Source organism: Miniopterus natalensis, chromosome 2 (genome assembly GCF_054644295.1).
Source record: "Miniopterus natalensis isolate mMinNat1 chromosome 2, mMinNat1.hap1, whole genome shotgun sequence".
NCBI classification, from domain to species: Eukaryota; Metazoa; Chordata; class Mammalia; order Chiroptera; family Miniopteridae; genus Miniopterus; species Miniopterus natalensis.
In genome coordinates, this window is record NC_142082.1 from 37,628,796 (window position 1) to 37,646,347 (window position 17,552).

General features: G+C 36.9%; 1 protein-coding gene across 1 annotated transcript in view; it reads right to left on the reverse strand.

Annotated features, from left to right (window-relative positions):
- HS6ST3 (heparan sulfate 6-O-sulfotransferase 3) overlaps positions 1-17,552 on the reverse strand; it is a 624,059-nt gene that overhangs the window by 172,156 nt on the left and 434,351 nt on the right. The window lies entirely within an intron of this gene.

The following is a 17,552-nucleotide window of genomic DNA, read 5'->3' on the forward strand; positions in this document are numbered from 1 at the left end:
CCCTAGACTTTCCCAGGGTTGACACTAATAGTCTCAAGTACCAGGAATCATCTCAGTACTGGTGAAACCAGGACAGTTGGCCATACAAAAGAATAAATAAGCTACAAATGTTTACTCGCTGATGCCACACAACCAGGTGTTCCCTCCATAAATGAAATGAGCTTTCACCTAGGAGATAAGAGTGCTGCAGCCAACCTATTTCCCCCAGTTACTCCAAATGGCTTCTAACCCGGAGGAGGGTATCTGTGTCTACCCGCTACAAGACATCCTTCTCAGCCACATTGAAACACCATGTAGAAACTAAACAAAGATGGGATTTTACCCTGGGATGTGAACAAAAACGACTCTATGAGAAGTCACTACCATTTGGATAGGAAGGGAGAATTATTAGTTGCTTACTTCTTTATTCTACTTCTTCCCAGATGCTATATACCCCATAAGGGCAGGCGCCTCACATTTTCACATTTATTGCTCACAATTGAATAAGTAGCATCTAGCAAATGCCCAGTACCTGGTGAGTATTCAATAAATACTTAAATCAATGACCAAGTAACTTCTAAGGCCTTGCTGTTAATCACCATCTATTACCTGCCTTAGTTTAATACATTAATTCTCCTCCCTGCCTTCATATCAGTACAAGCTAATAGTATAAACTAGAGTATAGGAGTATAAACTATTAGCTAAACACCATCCCAGGCATAATGTTATCACAATTCCTCAGAAGAACAAGCTTTTGAGGTAGTTTCTATTTTCCATATGAGGAAACCGAGGAGACATTAAATAACTCCGAGGTCTCAAAGTTAATCTCTATTTGTTTCACAAATGTGTGCTGTAATTTCTCAACTCCATCATCCTTGTGGCAAGAAATACTTCTATATCCACAGTATAAAGCACAAAATATCAGGTACTTAACAAATGTTCCTCCACTACCTTCAAAATACTTTATTATACCAATCTGGTAAGTCTGGCATAAAGGCAGTCTCAGCTGGGTCCCTCTTTAATTAATAAAATTCAAATGAATACAGAGTTATGTAGAGCTACAGTAGTTGTAATAATAACCTCTGAATTCATGAAGCACCAGAAAATTTTGAGCCCACAATCACTGAACTTGCCAATGTTGCTTTTCTTTTTCTAACTTCTAGGAGGCAACCAAGGAAACCTCTTTCATTCCTTTTTTAATTTCTTATTTTATTGTATTGTCTATACCCAAACATGCTTCTAAAACCCCTTCCTTCTCCTCCTCCTTCCTCTTAAGAGAATCCTCAGGTGTACATGCATATTTAAATTAACCTCCCTAAAGCAGAATACAATTTTCCTTCAGTCAAGAAGCAGGAGGAGAGCAGAAATCTTCAAATGTATACAAATTCATAGCTAGCTTCTACTGAACTCCTGCCCTTGTCAACTCGTTTAGAACACAATTTTCCAAATGCCAACGCTTTCTGGGATTTGGGGGCGGGTAAAAGAGCTCTTTCATTTCATTAGATTTGTGTCAACTCCATTCTGAGTTTCTAGCAATAGGAACTCTTGGAAAAAATATGCTGAGCTCCCCTTCAGGGCTGGGCTGCTGCAACTCTGACATCACAAAGTATCGAAGGTAAATAAAATGGCTCACAGTGTGCCTGAGAGCTAGGATGAGAAATCCAGTTGATGTGCCCAGACCCTACCTCCAGTGGCAAGCTGCTGTTTTCTCAGTAGCCAGAGCAGCAGCCAAAACTGCACAGTTGGATCCAAATTCTCCCCTCAGCTCAGGGTAGGCAACTTCATCCAAAGTCAGTAGGTGTGGAGTATGTATCTAAAAGTGACATTTGGCAATAGAGCCATTCAGTCCTCTTATTGGCCACATATTTACTACACAGTAAATGCCTTTCTACTATTTTATGCACAAACGTGAGCCTGTTTGCTATTATCAGATGGCAGTGCTAGCTGTACAATTTTCTCACTTTTTAAAGCTTTTTTGTGTTTTGCCAGTCAGGAGCACATTTTGCAAGTCCCTGGCAAACACAAGTGTACTTTCATCTTGGCTTAAACATTTGCAGAAGCCAGATGAAAGAAACGGCTCCCAGGGAAAGCTTTGGATTTCATCAAATTGTCGATGAGGTAGTCCTATGCCTCTCCAGTCAGGTTTTGAAGGAATTGTGCTCCCTTAATTGAAGAAATAAAAGTGCAGAAAAGGGTAAGTGAAGAAAAGAGCTGAAGGTTTACTTCATTTAAGAAGTATTTTCTGATCCTTCCCCCTGCTTTCCTTCCTCAGGCTGAGATGGTGGTTTCCACATCCCATGTGCACCTCATATCATATTGGGTGGGAGTGGGATTTACTAGGTACATAGTTTTCCCAGTGTCTGATGTGGGCTCCCTGAAGGCCAATACAGTGCTTATCTCTGTATTTCTGGCATATAGCAAAGGGTTTGGAAATCAGGTCAAGAAACTTTGTTGTCTACCTACTCTGTGTTAGAAACCTCACCTCCTCCCAGGAATAGGATGGGGTTGCAAATTCAGAGACTGCTCAAGACACAAATGGATAAGCATAATAATTAAACACATTGTGAATACAGGTTATGTAGAGTATGACCAGGGTGCCACAGGGAACACAGCAGATGGGTGTGTAATCTTGGTGGTATAGTCAAGAAGACTGCTGGGAGAAGACTATGTCAGAGCTAGGCTCTGAAATTAAATAGGAATAAAGTCAAGAATCAGCAAGGAGGGGAAGGGTCCTAGGCTGGGCAGCAGCAGCATGAGCAAGAGGGCATGGAATAGCATGCATGGGCAGAAACTTACAAATGGTTTGTTCTGTATATTTCAAGAGCCCAACTGGGAAAAGCAGACCATTAAGACTGTAGAGGTGGGCACTGTCCATGTGACCAAGGATTTTTTTAAGTTGATCATTTTTGAGAAAGACAGATATTGAAAGATCTCAACCTTAAGAGAAACAGGCTTATATTCATGTTTTAAACAGTTTAAATTGTGAACTTAATGAAGGGCATGAATTTTATTTGGGCAAGACTGGAAACAGGGAGCCCAACTGGGAAGCAATTTTAATCACCTTGGTGAAACACTACAGGAGCATATATTAGGGCAGTGTTATTAGTGCTGAGAGTAGAACTATGCAAGAAACATTGACAAGGCAGAATGGGAAGGACATTGTGCTGGGTTAGAGGCAGGAAATGAGATTTTGAGGTACTCATTGGGCCTTGGGGCATATGAGCATTGAAGTCAGAAATTAAGACTAATTATGTGACTCCTAAATTTATAGGAGTAGAAATAATCCTGAGAGAAGATGAGATTGCCCATGAAGAACTTGTTAAGAGAGAGAAGCAGCAGCTGAGAATCTTTGGAGTGAAAAAAGAAAGCATTTAGGATGTGGGCTGATAGCAGGTACCACTGGAAGTGTTGAGAAGATTATTTCAGAAAGACCTGCATGCATTGTGAGACAAAAAGAGTAGGAATCCTGGAGGCTCAGCACTGAAGATTCTCATAGAAAAGGTAAAAAACATAAATGCCACATTGTGGTAGAGTAAACATTGAGTAATATCTAATAGCTTGGCAAAAAAAGTCTTTGAAGACCTTTTGTGTTTAATATTATTTAAAAAATATGTGAATGAATGAATGAGACCACATCTTCAGAGACAGTCTTACCTTAGGATGTGAAGAGGAAGGTGTCATTTGTTGGGTGAAGGTTGAATTTCAAAGGAGCCCAAATCTCTAGCCTTATAAGCCCTTATTTAGTGTTGGTGACACAAAACAAGTCATTCTGTCTCAAACCTTTTCTTCTTGACCTTTCTTCTCCATACCACCTTGCCATGCATATTAACAATGATAGATGAAGCAAGTTCTAAAGTGGAAATGCAGATGCCAGGGAGAGGCTCCCTTCATCACTTGTCACAAATAGGACCCACTTCCACATTTACATGTATGTTTGGGTTCACAAACCAGCAGACTGTATTTGGAAACATTGAGAACTACATGCTGTGAGGTCAGAGCTTTAGTACCAACCAGCTCTTTGATTGGCTGGAGCTAAGTCCATTAATATATTGCTGGGCCTCTATTTTCTCCTTCCTGAATTGCAGGAATAGACTACTAGACTTTAAATTTTTTTCTACTTTAAAGTTTTTCTAGAGTTTTCAGTGTCTAATGCCTTTGGAGCATAGTACATTCACTCAGTAAGTGCTCAACAAAGATTTCAGTCGCTAATTCAGTCCTTTGATGCTAAAAGTTTTATTCTTAAGCAAACAGAAATGTGTGGTTTGTTCCTGAACCAAGCTGAGATTTATTTTGCTTTCTGCAGTTGCTCTTCATTTCTGCTCTCCCCGTTGTGTTTGTACATATGCCTCCACTTTATATTCCTGCCTTTCTCTCTGGCAGTCTGAGAAATGCTGGTGGTCCCTGCCAATGAGTACACCCATGCTGACTGATCCATGGAATGGTACCTAAATTCGCTCCTCCATATTTTGACTCATGGCAGGGAAGAGGCACACTGCCAATTTTGCAGCTTCTAGTGTTATAAGAGTGACAGGAAAGCAAGATGAAAGAATCAGAAAAGAGTTAGAAGCGGTCCTGATTACAAGTGTGGTTTGCAGCACAGTAAGAGGAGAAACACAAACAAATGACCTGGCTGGTTTCACTGTAAACATGCACATCTCATTCACACATCCCCAAATTTCTACATCTACTAATGTCTTGCCTGGTGTATTCAGATGATGCACCATATGGACAGAGGCAATGTTTTCCTTAATCCTCAGTGTAGTGTACAGCCTGAACTATTGAAGTTCCATCACCAACACTAACAATAAAAAGAAATGGTATTGCTGCTGAAAAACTGATTTGCTTTCAGTATGGAAGCTGCTAAGGGCAGGGATCCTGTTTATGTTATATACTGTTTTCAGAGCTCAGCAGGCAGTCAGTAAATGGCAAAACCAAAAATCCCATCTTCCTTCACTGATATCAAACATTTAAGCCCTCAACAGTTGCCTAAATTCCCCATGTTTCCAAGGGTTGGTGTTCTGGAACTGTTTTGCAAAGGTATTTTAAAAGATTGAATTATGGAAAGGAAATAATGTTTTGATGCTCAGAAATAAAGTTATATTAGCAGACATTCTGGTGCCTCAAAAAACAACTGCCCACCAGTAGATATTCTTGACTTAAAAGAGTTCTCCATTACGTCCCTTCTATAAAATAGCCTACTCATTCCAATCTTAAGGAAACTGACTTCTAACTTTTGTGTATTTCAAGATAATTTCCACTGAGTTTGTTAAATGGCAGCCTTTCCACTGTGCCTTGGCATTATCATAGTCCCTTGGTTTTATTTCAAGGAGATTTTCATGAGCCCCATAGCACTGATTCTGAAACCTATCACTGCTGGAAATGTTGAAGAAATATATGGTATCTCCATGAAATTGAATTGAAATAGTCTTTTTAAGAAATTTGCAATATTATTTGGAGCTATATGCAGAAAACTTTGAGTTGGTTTTTAAGAAATACAACATACAACCAAAGTATACTGAAGTTAATTGCATTTTACAAAGTTTGCAACATGTCTGGGATATCAGTATATAACTGTAAGATGTTACAGACTAGGGCTGAGACCCAATCCCTAATAATTACAGAATCTTCCCACAGAATGAGTGGTAATAGGGTCAGTGCAAAAAATAAAAATAAAAATGGAATAAGTAGCAATTTACTTTTCCAAGCAAATGGCATTGTTTAAAAACTTTCTTGTTTACCTCACTACATTTTAATAAAAACATTTATTATTGTTACACCCTTTGATTTAAACATGGGCTGCTAAAACTTCTATTTTTAGAAAGAATGAAAAATTGATAGATGATAGCCAGGAACAAAGGAGAAGAAAGATCCATAATCCATGCTGCAATAAAAACACTCTGAAATGCTGAGAAATGCTTGGGAAAAGATGAGCTATTTTGTATATGCCTGACCCTGCACTGGAAATGAAAGAGGCCTGCCTGTAATATTACCACTACCTCCCCAGCTCATTTGATTACAAGGCAGATTATAAACCCCTATTTCCTCATAGAAAATTAGCAACAATCTCTGTCTCATATGCATTTGAACTCTCACCTTTAGAATGTTTCTGCCTTGGTTTTACATTTAAGAACACTGAAAACCACTGATTTCTAATTATAATGGTGAGTTGCATTTCTAAAGAAATGTAAAACTCAATAAAATAAATTTCATTCATATCCCTCTTGCAATGGGGACTATATATATATATTTCCCATTTCTGAAAGTATGGTAGGCTAAATTTTTTGTTTCTTTTTGAAAGCTCCCAAACCATCAAATAAAATCATTTTTAAAGCATAGCTTTTAAAGCCATCTTGGAATTCATGAAGGGGAAAAACAACAAACAAAAAAGAATCTCAGGTGAACTGAATTCCCCAAATGAACAAAAAGCCAGACCCCAGAGAGGTGAGTCAGCATCAAAACCTTAGCTGTCCTGTAGGTATTGGTTGAATCTTGTGACCTTGACCATTTTTTGTTTGTTTGTTTGTTTGTTTGTTTTTTATGGTTTGTCATGGAGTAAGAAGTAAGAGATAGGAGCCAAGATTTACTCAGAGGGAGGAACTTAATAGAGCTCTACATAAAGCTGAAATTCCAAAGTGGAAGAGTAAATGATAAATAATCCTCACCCTCAGGAAAGGGGAGCAAGGGAACTTGCCTGTCATAACTTGACACTAGGCATGAAGGAAAATAACTCCCCCTGAGACTTGGTAATCACAAGTCAATCTCTATAGGGAATAGGATTTGTGACCCATATTTTTGCTTTCTGCATGTATTGAAAAACTGCAAGCATGAAAATTAATTAAATATATAGACAGATCGGTAGTAATCCTATACACCCTCTCTAAAGGAATTAAACATCACGCTGAAACTCTACTAGTTCTCACAGATAATTCCAAGAAAAACAAGGAAATCGCAATTAAAAAAGAGCACAACACACAAAAAATAGCATGCCAAGAATGACAGATGACAGAATCAACTACAAAGATCTCAGATAGTTAATACACAATACTATTCACATTATAAAATAATTATATTGAGTATGTTCTAAGTAATAAAGACAAAAACATAAAAAAATTATATTTTAAAACACAAGTCAATTTTAAAAGAATATATTAGATTCACTAATTTTTAAAATAATATTTAAAACTCAGTAGGATAAATTAACAAATTCAACATAGTTAAAGAGAGAATTAATGTACTTGAAGATAAATCTGAAATAACCCAGAGAGATATTTAAATTTTTTTTAAAGTTAAAAAGATAGAGAGAATAGGTTGAGAAAGTTTGAAATACATCTAAATGGAGTGTCAGAGGGAGCTAATGAGTAAAATTGGGAAAAGGAAATATTGACGTCAATAACAAATATTTTCAACAAATGTGAAAGAAACTAAAATTCATATCGAAGAAGCTCAATAATTTCAAAGCAGATTAAATAAAAAGAAATCCACAACAAAACATATTGAAAGTAAAAGTACATACAGTAATGCATCACTTAACAATATGTTCTGAGAAAACGTGGTTAGGTGATTTCACTGTTGTGTGAATAACAGGGAGTACACTTATTACAAACTTAAATGGTATACCCTACTACACAGGTAAGCTATATGGTATAGCCTATCGCTCCTAGGCTACAAACCTGTATAACATGTTCCTGTACTTAATACTGAAGCAATTATAATGGTGAGTATCTATAATCTAAACATGTCTAAACATAGAAAAGGTACAGTAAAATACAGTACAAAAGATAAAAATAGTACACCTGTATAGGCCACATACCATGAATGTAGCTTTCAAGACTGGAAGTTGCTCTGGGTAAGTCAGTGAGTGAGTCGTGAGTAAATATAAAGGCCTAGGACATTACTGTACAGTAATGTAGACTTAAAATTTATATATATATATATCTTTATTGATTTCAGAGAGAGGAAATTAGAGGGAGAGAGAGAAAGATAAAAACATCAATGATGAGAGAGTCATTGATCGAGCCCACAACCCGGGAATCGAACCCCGATCGCCCGAATCCTAGGTCGACGCTCAACTGCTGAGCCATGCCCGGGGGGCTGTAGACTTTATAAATACTGTCTCACAAGCGCTCTCTTGCTTCTTTTCAACAGGGTTAGAAGTAGAACATTGGAGCTGTCAATGCTGCTCCATGAACATAGGCTGGATTGATTGGAAATATTAAGAAACCAGTGGGTGAGACATAGACTACCATAACAGTAACTGTCAGGAGGGAGTGAAAGGTGGTCTGAGGATCAGTAGGAATAATAAGTCAAGATGGAGAAATAAAGGTACATAGGAGATATCATGGTGATATGATTTTGGCTATTGCAAGTTGGAGCAGTGATCATATTAAGGAACTTTGTGGTATCCATACAAAAAGAGGGTGTTTAACAAAGAAGGGTGTAGAACTGAGGACTCGATGTTTTGACTTTGAAATTTTGTTTTTGGTCCCATTGACCCTATCTGGCACGAAAAGCTTTCTCTAGCATTGACTTGATGAAAGAAATAAAACTTATTTACACTTTACATCATTACAACCTGAATATATTTCCAAAGTACAGAAACAAGTTGGCTCCACACTACCACAGAAAGCTTTTACTAAAGTAGCAGTGGCACTTTATACTTGTTAAGGTAGCTCCTGTGGTCCTATGCCCTTATATAGAATCTTAGGTCCTAAGCAAAGAATCAATAGCAGTGCACTCTGAAGACCATTAAGCTAGATCTAGGAGGGCTGTAGTGCCTGGTTAATATGTAGCACTGGTGGGACAGGCTCCTCTATCTTGAAATGGGTCAGTGACTGACTGACTGGATTGTAATCTGTGCACTTGAAATTGAGGTGTTGTGAGTGAGAGGGAATCTTCTACCAAGTCCTACTGACACTGCTCCCATCAGAGAAAAAAAAATCCTTCTGAACACATATCCTTCCAGTTCTTACAGGAAATTCAGCTCCATTATAATCATATGGGACCACAGTGACATATGCAGTCTGTCATTGGCGGAAATGTTATGTGGCACATAACTATAACACTGAGAATAAAGAAGAGATACTTAAAGGAAGCAGAGGAAAAAAGGAACAATTATACTGATGGTTGACTTCTAAGCACATCAATAAATACCAGAAGACAGAACGTAATACATGGAGACAAAGCAACCTCCACCCTAGAATTTCATACCCGATACAACTAACTTTCAAGAACAAGGGCAAAATAAGGACAATTTCAGAGAAGTAAAACCTGCAAGTGTTCCTCATGTACAGACTATCCTTGACTGAGACTCTAAAGGATATGTTTCAGGAAAAAAAAATTAGTCTAGATGGAAAGTCTAAAATGCATGATGGAATTCTGAGCAAAGGGATTAGTCAATACATGATATGGGGAGAAAGAAAATAAAAATTACTTAGACTTAGAAAGGAAAAAGCAAAGTACCTGGACATTCAACATTTAGAAAAATAAACATAGATAAAGCTAGCTGAAACTTAACAGACAAGATTTTTTCGAAGCACATACTATAGTGGCAAAGTGTCATAATAACCCTTTCTTTCCATGACTACTGATTATTTATTCACTGAGATGCTTTGCTCTATGAAATCATCAACTATCAAAAACATTTTTATTTCTGGAAATCGTATCAGAAAAAATAAAACATCCTACTCTTGACCACATGACCTAAGTCACTTTGACACAGAGGCAGCTTCAATTCCCAATCCGGGTACAGAGCTTTAAATATGGGGTCTCTAGACACAATGTTCTACATCTATCTTAACTGCAGCTTTCAAAGAAATAGGACCTCAGATCCACTTCACAGTCTGGACTTGATGCTAAAAACTTTGCACACAGCCCTGCTTTGCTTTGAGCCTATCCAAACATGGCTTTATTTAAATTTAACCTAAACTCCATTATCCCTCAAAATCTTATAGTAGCCTCTGTCATTTAGTTTGTTTGGAGTGATGCCTAACAGTTCTCCTGGTGAGTGGTCTCCCCCATTGCAATGACGCAATAAACCTGACTTTGCTGAATAAAAGCCAGTTAATTTCTGGTGATCTCAGTCTGATTGGGTAGGATGGGAAACAAGGTAAATCAAACCAAATAAACCAAAATACAGAACTATATTTTTAGCATTTGCATAGAGAGAGTTATGTAGAGAGGACTAAAAAAGAGGTAAATGATACAACAGAATTATTTGTTTGGTCTGAAACTAAATAGGGAGGATTTTTAGAGATGATAAATCCTTGAAGAAGGCTGGTCTTGAAGAGAAAGAGAACGAGGTTCCCTTATACTCAATTAAGAAAAAGCCTCCTTGCTTCTTTTGCAGCTGCACATACATTTGCAGACAAGGAGAGTTCCTTGTTCAATGTAGGCAGCCCACAGGGCTCCCAGAAAATTGAATGCAGCCTAAAACAAGTGCCAAAGCACACTCTGGGATCCAGCTGCTTCCCAGGTCTAGAGCTGAGCTCCTGGGCTGTATTTTCAGCAGCAAACTGGCAGTCATAAATGTCAAGGCCTGATCAGCATAATCCCCTTACTTCTTCCAGCTCAGCTCACAGCCAGTAAAGGTGGCATCAAGAAGATTTCCTATTTTGGAAAAAAATAATTGCTAAACTCGGATTAGCATAATATTAGCAGTATTAACGTTCTATATGGCTTTTATCTCCACCAGGTTCAAGATTACTTAAGCATTTACAGGAATTAGATTTCTTTGTAATCAAGACAAAACATAACATTTCAGTGCCTTCTCTGATTGGTAAGCATGGTTATCTTTCAGGTGGGGGAACTAACGAGGACATATCTGGTTTAATGCCACAGTAAAAGTAAATTAAAAAGTGAAGCATAATGAGGATCTACCTCTCTGATATCCTCAGTTTCAAGAAACCCTCGCTTCCCCTCTCATCTTCATCAGGGCATATGGCTTTGACCTTGAACAATGAAAGTAATACCCATAATGCCTGGGTACACTATTTAGAGTGTCTAGTGGAAGTAAACACTGAGGAAAACTATAAATAAACCAAGCACAACTGCATTTTTAATAGCTTGTAAATTGTTCTAGTCCTAACTAGTTCATCTTTAGGTTACCATACCTTCCTGGGTTCTACCAGTCCATGTTTGCTTTTCTAACCACGTTTTAAAGTGCCAAATATGTTGATTTTCTTGACTAAAGCAAACTGAATAAAAATATCAAAGCGTGTATGTGTGTGTGTGTGTGGGGGGGGTGATTCTAAATCAAATGTGGAGAGATTATTTGAGGATACAACTTTTTAAAAAAATGTTTTATTGATTTTAGAAAGAGAGGAAAGGAGAGGGAGAGAGATAGAAATATTGATGAGAGAGAAACATCGATCGACTGCCTCCTGCACACCCTCTACTAGAGATTGAGCCTGAAACCCGACCAGAATCAAACCAGCAACCTGTTGGTGCATGGGGCGACGATCAATCCACTGAGACACACCAGCTGGGTGACAAAGTTTCTTTTTATAGCAACAGTTTGGGGTGCTTTAAATAACTCAGGTAGGTCATGCATGAATACTCCTTCTCTGCCCCAATGGACAGCCTCATCACAAAACTCCATCAACTTTGTAGAAGATGCAAAGAGCATTTCTCCTGCCAATCTGTACAAGTGTCAGCCTTGCACAAAGAACATGACAACCAGCTTCTCAGAAAGGGAAGGGCTCTGCCAATTCACCTACCTTGTATATTTCCCAGGCAGGAAATTTTAAAAGGTTTCAAGTCCGAAAGTTTGGTTGTTTACACGGATCCTGCCACTGATATGTTGCCGGGACCTGCCACCTGTCAACTTGTCCAACCCACCCAAAAAGGAAGCTGTAAGGGTACATGTGCCATTACTGTAGAATATGAGATATTAAAATAAAAAATATTCCAGCTCTTTGATTTCCTCTGATTTTGTGGGCAATACAATAACCAGAATGAGATAGCTGAAACCAATAAAAACTGATTTATAGCATTAAAGGCAATCTTTACAGCATTTATGGTACATTACATCTAAAATCCAATTTCACAGGCTGCTGTTTGAAACTTTCTGTTCAATCATAAATACACTACATACACTGTACCTCAGTGCCGTGGAGTTAGATTATATAAATATCTGTATCCCAAGAAGGTATTAAAAGTTGGTTACTATGGTGGAGAGTGAGCTTGACAGTCATTTTCCTAACCAACTCTTCAACCAAAAAGATCCAGTCACGTGACAAATACTGAAAATACTAGCACTACTATTGTTAACAGCAACAACAACAAAAATCACCGCTCAGGTAATTCTTCATTCTGGAATGAAATTAATTGAAAAGAATTCATAGAGAAATGAGATAATTAATGGTGCTGAAGGATACTTGCATTAATGTCATAGGGGACATTTTCAAGCCAATGAACAAAAGCACTTCCTTGCACCTTGCATGACACCATCAGTATTAAGAGGAGACACATGGCTAAGTCTACACATGCTACTTTGGAAATATAACCTTAAATGTCTACATTCATATACTTCAGTGGAGAAGACTACATTCTGTTCAATTACTATAATCATTGTCAAAGAGAGGGCAAAGAATACAATCTGACTTTCAGAGAACTATCATTTGAATCTTAAGCAACTTCATATTGGTTTTAAAAGGTTTTTGTCTTTAAAAAAATTCAGTTCTCCATACGCTTTGCTGGCCATGTATTAGATAAATGTAAATGAAGAGGCTGAAATTTTTGCTTGACCTGACAAGCAAGCAGACTCTTGCTTTGTGAGAGAATGCACTCCTTGGTACTTAAGTTTTGTTTCCTAAATACATTTCAAACTCATTGTCATCCAGAAATGTGTACCACGCACTCATTATCTGGCTTATATGCTATCCCGGTAAGTCACTCCAGAATACAATTCAGGATTCAAAAGTAAATGACAAAAAGTGGCAGGAGGAGTGAATAGACTAAATGCCAACCGAACTAATAGCTCTTAAGCCTCTGGCATGTGCCAAGCATTGTACTTTGCCAGGAGTGCATTGGGATTCTGGGGGGGCGGGGGAAGCTAATACAATTTGAGTGCCCTTCTTAAGAAAAAAGACTATAAACTTCAAATAAAAAATCAGGTTCAAAACTTATGATGATGATGATGATGATTTTAAACTTAATATTATTTAGAAGGGACTTGTACAAGTAAAGGCCCAACACTTAAGCCATATTAGCAATGCGGAAAAAGCATACTAGTATCTTGTTTTTCATGTCATTTCTAATCCTCACAACAGTCCAGCAATGTCAGTATTATTCTTCAAGGAGGACCCTGAGACTCAGATGGGTTACCCTAAGATGGCTCAGTTAGGAATCTGCTCTTTAGGATGCAAGCTCAAGTTTGTCTATTTGGAAACCCATGTATACCACTGAGTTTCTGTTTAACTTAATTGAGGTTTGGGTTGTATTATCTGGACTTCCCTGAGATAGGATGGCATTTTTAGTTGTTTCAGCCCCCAAAGGATTTTCCACATCAAGGGAAGACCTAAACTAGTAGCGCTGAGATTTGAACATGAATTAGAATCACTTGGAGGGCTTATGAATCCACAGGTTGCTGGGCCCCATCTCCAAGGTTTCTCATTCAGTAGGTCTGGGTGAAGTCTGAGAATTTCCCAAGCGGTATGGATGCTACTGCTTCAAGACCATACTTTTAGTCACTAGTTTAGATCTAGAGAAACTGAGTTAATTCTAGCATTCTGTCCATTCATTGTCTTCCTCAAATGAAACCACAATTACTGTGGTGTGGGTTTACTTTTAACAGCTCAACTGAAATGTAGCTAAATCCTAACCCTTCAAGAAAGTGTTGGGATGGATTAACAATGACTGGAATCCAAAAGATGCTGAAAAGGAAAACCATTAGTGAAGGATTATATTGGAAACACAGACTGATTGTTAAAATGCAATTCAACCATGATAAATTCAATGTATTTAAATTAGCCTCACTATAGCACAATTTAAAATTGTTAAATAACTGTAGTTAATGTAAGCTTATATAAATACTCTAATTTTTTCTGTAAACTAATAGAAAAATAGAATCAATGAATATGATGAGAAGCCAAGGAAAGAGAATCACCGAGGGGGGGTGGGGGGTGACTAAGAAACTAAGGGCATGAAATGTCACTTGAAATTGAGTTAGTAAGGCTTAATCAAGGTATTTAAATGCATTCTACAACAGAGTACAACTTACATTCTGTATTTAAGTCTGATTCAATATAATAATGATGGACTTTTATTACAGAATAGCTATTCAGTGATGCTTATGAAATGATTGTAGACAAATTATGGCTATGACATACTACAAAAGTCACATCCATAAATTAGTTCCAGATGCCAGCACTAAGTATATTAAGGTTCAGAAGACTTTAGTTCACTTTGAACTTTTATGTTTCTTGAACATGTTTACAGAAAGAAGAGATGACCTTTTGCCACTAGTATCTCATGAATTATTCTTTAGTAAGCATCCTATGTGTTTGTCCTTTGGAAGCCTATGAAGCTCTTGGTTTATTCAACAAAGAATTACTGACACCTGCTAGGTACCAAGGATGTACAAATTATGATACTGATCTAGGCTTCAAAGATTTAGTCAGCTACATTATTCTTTCTGCCTACTTTACAGAATTATTATAACTTTCCAGAGACAGAAAAAAATAATTTGAGCTTTGGGTTCATAAAGATTTTCTGTTGATAGTTCATGTAATCTATAGAAATAGATGGTCAGAGGTCCATAGTTTTCTTACATAGTGATCTTTGTATTGGAGAACAGACTAATTTCTAAGAAATATTACAAATATAGGCCCTGGTTAGAATATTTTCTGCTTTCAGGATCAGAGGTTCATAAACATTTGTGTGCACTGGCATTTACATAGAAATTGTTTAAAGAGTAGGGATTGGTGGCTGATAATGACAAGACATTAAGAGTTTTTCCAAATAGAAACACAGATTTTCAGAAAAGGAACCACTGATTTTCTGAGAAACTAGTAATAAAATATAACCTTTGATTTAAGATTTTTAAAAAAGTTCTGTATATTTCTAGAAAATGTACCAATAGTGGCAATAAATCTTAGCTCTGACCTCCAGTCAGTTATCTAGTTTATAAGAAAACTGAATTCCCAACAATTATCATGGGATATAGGTACCTTTACATACAAGACATTCCATAAGAAAATAACTGTGTGCTCTATAATGTGAACATTTAATATCATTCTTTATTTCTATGATAGCTTCTTTAAGTTTATTTTTTACTACACATTTCATAGGCAGATGACTTAAAAAATACTGTTTAATAAAAAAAGAATTCTAGCCAGTGTCAACTGTTTCTATTAATTCACAATATCTTCAAATAATTATTTTGAGCCTTTTTTAAAGTTGTTAGCCAAAAACATTATTTAGTATAATTAAGGAAAATAAAAAGTTCCTAATAGAACTTAAATGATACAACTGCCTTACCAAAGCAAACTTCAGGTCACATATATGGAAAAGTGCCAATGCTGATATGAAACTAGTGCTTAGTACATTTCATATGAAGAGATGCTGCCCATTTGCACAATGCCTAGTATCACAAGGTTTTAACACCTTCATGCTTCACCAAAATCTTCTAAAAGATCCCTCTAATGGCTATGTTTATTCTTCATTTATTTTCAAGTTCAAATCAAGTCTCAGAAATTTAAACTAGAGAGGACCTTGGAGATGATTTCATCTCTTCCCTTCCCACTCATTTTCAGATATGATTTTCTGAGACCCAGAAGTCTAGTGATAGGTCCAATGTCTCCATCTGGGTGATGAAAGGGCCAAGATTGATTGAAACCATGGCCACATGACTCAATGTCCATCTGTGTTGCTCTCACTATGCGACTTGATCAGTGATCTTGCATGGTGCCCTGACAATTTCTTTGGAATTTCATACTCTCAACAGCCATCTGAGTGCATTGCCTCTGGACATTTGAAGGGCAAGTAAAAAAAGAAGCAGGAATATGTACATGGAACTCTAAACTAGCTGTCCTTTGTCTAAGTCACAGAACTATTGTAAGGATCAACTGACATAAAGTAGGCAAACTGTTAAAACAGCAGGTTTTATAAACTGTAATGAATGATACAAATGTAAGAAATTTTCAAGATCATAAAACCTAAGACATTACTATTGGGAAGTTTCTTAAAGAAAACCTAGATGTCTTGTCAAAATGTAGGGAATGCCACAAAATATCTCTGCCAAATTTTACCTACAAATAATCTGATTGGACACATTTTAAAGACATATTAAATATATTTTGTTAAGAGTAATCTTATCTCAAAAATATATCTGAGATGGAAATAAACCTGAAATTCAGCAAAAAATTTAACCAGCATTTGTAGAACTTTGGCTGCTTTTAAAAACTGTAGCAAAATGTTAATTCTAAGAGGAAGAAGTTAAATAAAACCATAATTTTACACTTTAACTTAATTTTAAATATGTATTTTAAACCACTTATAAAACAACACATTATTTTATTTACTGTCAGCAAATTAAAAAAAAAAAGTTTATGTCTTTATTGATTCAGAGAGAGAAAGGGAGAGGGAGAGAGAGAGAAACATCAATGATGAGAGAGTCATTGATCGGCTGCCTCTTGCACACCCCCTGCTGGGGATCGAGCCCACAACCCGGGCATGTGCCCTGACCAGGAATCAAATATCGATCTCCTGGATCCTGGATCAATGCTCAACCTCTCAGCCATGCCAGCAGAGCAACAAATTTTATACATATGCATTCTGAACCTTCAATGATCTTATAGCAATTTATAGAGTTAATATGAAATTAGATTCTCAAAAATTAATAGGCTTTCCCTGTGAAAGACCAACCTGAACAAAGATTACAACATGGTAAGTTTCCATTATTCATGATTTTTTTTCTCTGTCTAGAAAGCCTTCTACCCACCATCACCACCAATGCTCTCCACCCCTAAGTTGCCTCTACCCGGAGTCAGCCTTTAACCTTTAAGATACCTAACAACCTCTCCTCCACCAAACCTTTCTTGTCGCCTCTTCCTCTTTATTCAATTCTCCAAACACATAGCTCTGTGTCCCTTCTGTACCCTACTGATAATTTTTGAACTTACTTATGTACTAGTCTATTTCCTGGACTGTCAACTCTGTAGATGTAGGAATACCTTTCAAGCCTTTATATTCATAGCACAGTGTTTGGCACTTGCTGTGATCAATATAAACTCAGTTTAACAAAGCTAACATTCCTCATCAAATATCTTTTTACTGACTATTCCCCACTGTGTAATTAAAAGAAACAAATTTCAGAGACAAGCTTTCTTTTGATTAATTTGCTTAACCCAGCACATGACCATAAAAAAGCAGTCAAGTATTTAATATTTAGTATTTACTGCTGAGTTTACAATAAGTGTTTTAATAGAAAATGGAATCATGCAGGCCAAAAACAAACAAAAAAAAAAATCCAGAGAGCTTTAAAAAAACTTAAGTGATATTCTCAAAAGAAATAATACATGGTGTTTGAACAAAAACAAACTTTCTGATTTTTTTCTTTCTATATTTCTGCTGGT